Below are 3,325 nucleotides of genomic sequence, written 5' to 3'. Positions count from 1 at the left end.
GGCAGGGACACCTTCCAGTAGACCAAGGCGCTCAAAGCTCTGCATTTACCTGAAAACAGGGGCACGTGGTAGGACCAAGAAATACCCCTCAGATGGAATTTTTGCACAGCATGTTTCCCTCTTCCCAATCGAGTCATTTCTTTCTCAAGCTTACCAGGATGCGCTGGACTGCCGTGAGTCAGGGACCAAGGGGCAAACTTAGCCTGTGATTACAGCAAGCAGCAGGACAGGTGCCTGCCCCTTGGGTAAGCTCCTTGATTTCGGGAGGAAAGGACCTGAGCCCCGAGAGCATCACCAACACACCTGCCGGCCCAGGGGCACTGGGAGATCAGCCCCGAGGGAACCACCAGCCCTGCTGCCTGCCCGGAGGGCGGCAGGAGCTAAGACCTCAGACCAGCACCAACCACTCTGCCGGTCCGGGGAGGGACAGGAGCTGAGCCTCGGGGCTCAGATCCTGCTCTCTCCCTGTGCAGGCAGGGGGGCTGCTGCTGGTCTCGGGGCTCAGCTGCTGTCCCCCCTCCCCCGGGCAGGCAGGGGGACTGTTGCTGGCCTCTGGGATCAGCTCCTGTCCCCTCCTCTGCAGGCAGCAGGGCTGGTGCTGGCCTTGGCGCTCAGCTCCTGCACCCTCCTGTGCAGGCAGCGGGGCTTCTGCTCGCCACGGGGCTCAGCTCCTGCCCCCCGGGCAGGCAGCAGGGCTGGTGCTGGCCTTCAGGCTCAGCTCCCGTACCCTCCCGTGCAGGCAGCGGGGCTGATGGCGGCCTCGGGGCTCAGCTCCTGCCCCCCCGGGAGCCGCTGGCCTTCCTCTTGCAGGGAGCCGTGAGCAGCCCCTGCCCCGCAGAGAGAGGCCCCGGCCGCAGCCTCTCCCGGCTTCTGCCGCGGATTCCTGCTGCCGTGGGACGGGCGCGGCGGCGGCCGGGGCAGGCGGGACCCTCCCACAGGGCAGTGGTCGAGATGGCCGCGGGGTCCGTGACCCCGCTGCTGGCCTGGCTCCGTTTGCTGGTGCCTCAAGCATCATCATCAAGCAGGGCGGGTTCTTGGCCGGTGTGGAGGGGTCTGTGTAGCTGCCGGCCTTCCTGCGGCGAGGGGATGGGGCTGTCACAGCGCATGGTGGGGTGATGGCGCGGGTCCTGGCTGGGGCACGTCGCTTCCGGCGTCTGTCTCCTGCAGAGCTCGCCGCAGGAGCCTGGCAGCGTTATCACAGCCCCTGGGACGCCGCAGTTCCACTGCCTGCTCCGTCCCCACGGCTTCGGTCAGGTTCTCACTACTGGTGCTTCAAGCCAGGCAGCAAGGCCTCGCCATGGCGTCCTGCGGCCCTGTCTGGACACGCTGACCTGATGTGGCCCATATCTACACACACACAGAGCAAGAGGATTCCTAGAGATCCTGGCTCAAGAGCAAGCACACAGCTGTCTAGGTCTGGATTCACCACTGCTGTATCACCTGGAGGACCAACTGCCTTGACCTAATGCAGTACTTTGTTATATTCAGCCCAGCTGAACATTTAACTTCTTGGCAGCAAGGGCACGTTGCCAGCTTCCATTCAACTTTTCGTCCACCAGGATCCTCAGGTCCTGTTTCTGTAACGCTACTTTCCAAACAGCTATTCCCCAACATTCTCCGGTTCGTGGAATTGTTCATTCCCAGGTACACTTGCTCTTGTTGATCCTTTGAGGTTCCTCTCGGCCTCCTGAGAAGGAAAGTTAGGAGAAGTGAAGTGAGAGAATAAAGACAGAAGCGTGAGTTACCCGTTGTCACTGACGAATACATGCTTTGGAAAATCCTCCTGGTGGAAACACATCCCAATGAATTATAACCTGCCCACTTGGTTCTGAAGCAGTCAGACAAAACCCAGGGACTGGAAACACGCATAGATCTGTGCTATGCAAATATAAGACAGACAAACATTGTTGACCGTCATAATTAGCTAACAACATCTGATACACCAAGGCTGTTAATGTTTAACGGGTGTTTCAATAAGGGAGGAAACAGAACAAATGCTAGGAATGTTTCTTATGACACCCCTTTCTAATTACCTTCAGTGAAGAATGAAACTACAGGAGATACTGTCCTGAGAACTCAGACACTACGAATCGCTCAGAGATGTAAAAGTGCACCCATCAGCCATAGTAACTAAAGCACATCATGGACTCCCAAGAATCAACATGTTTGAAGAGCCAAGAGGAAAAAAACCAAACGCGCAGCTGATAGCCAGAGGAAAACAGCAGCTTATAAAGAGTTCTTTTTCCAGAAGCTTCGCTTTCTTCCTTTGTAAATTATTGCAACAGCTATAAAGAAGCTAAATATCATTGGAAAGTTTGTAAGCTTCCCAAGCTACTTGGCTGGGGAAAGGGCAGCCACGTATCTTGATGTCCTTACAGGGATGAGCTGAAGCAGGGTAAAGCTCGGTTTGGACTGATGTGGTGTGTTTCTAGTTTTGTGACTCGGATGTTTGTGTTGCTGCAGTTTGGAAAGTGGACAGCACATCCTGGAGCAGCGCAATTTGGCAGCACAGGTTTTGTTTCACTCCAGAGGAAATTATTATATGGAATATTTGGAAATGAAAAAGAAGCTAATATTGAAAGGCTCCATAGCTCAGGGGTTAGAGCACTGGTCTAGTAAACCAGGGGTCGTGAGTTCAAATCTCACTGGAGCCTGGGGGCTCTGTACCTCCTGCAAGCACCTATATCATCTTTCTGGGTTTTTTGTTTTCCCAGACTCTTGCTGGTGCCATTTTTTGAAGCACCCACTAAGCCTGGATGAAATACAAACGTCGTTTCGTGCCTACACCAAATAACAGGCAACAAGAAGCAGAGAAAAGTAACAGTGGTCAGAGTTAAATGCTTGAAAGAAAAACCTCAAAATATTTTTAAAGTGTAGCTCTCAGAGATAGGAAATACCCAGTAATGGGATTTAAAGTCTTCTGAACCTCACAGACATTGTGAAGCTCGTTGATGAACCAATCTGAAATGACTGCTAGATACTTGCAGTCACATCTGGTTCACCTCTTCAGACTTCAGCGCGACAATCAAATTACATCTGCAGAGCTCAGTAGTTACAGAGCTGTCTGAAAAAGTTATAAATAGGGTTTGTGGAGGAATATGGAGGGATAATAACATTGATCTCCAGAGTCCTGCGGGGGTGAGGGGGAAAGTTGTAATTTTAAACAAAAATATAAAAATATAGGAATCAACCTATTTTGCATCTTGTGTTCAGTGAATTGCAGCCCAGATTCATGAGACTTCACACTCTGCCATTGCACATTTCCTTTTTTTTTTTTTTTTTTTTGTTTTTTGTTTTTTGGGGGTTTTTTGCTCATTTCCAAATA

At 52.3% G+C, this 3,325-nt stretch overlaps 1 non-coding gene across 1 annotated transcript; it reads left to right on the top strand.

Annotated features, from left to right (window-relative positions):
* The first annotated feature begins 2,581 nt into the window (after positions 1-2,581).
* TRNAT-AGU (transfer RNA threonine (anticodon AGU)) lies at positions 2,582-2,654 on the top strand. The gene has a single exon. It is a non-coding gene; the product is annotated as a tRNA-Thr (tRNA).
* The last annotated feature ends 671 nt before the right edge of the window (positions 2,655-3,325 follow it).

The sequence above is a fragment of the Lathamus discolor genome, chromosome 15, assembly GCF_037157495.1.
Source record: "Lathamus discolor isolate bLatDis1 chromosome 15, bLatDis1.hap1, whole genome shotgun sequence".
NCBI classification, from domain to species: Eukaryota; Metazoa; Chordata; class Aves; order Psittaciformes; family Psittacidae; genus Lathamus; species Lathamus discolor.
Note: the sequence above shows the minus strand (reverse complement) of the source record. Positions and strands in the feature narration are given on the sequence as shown.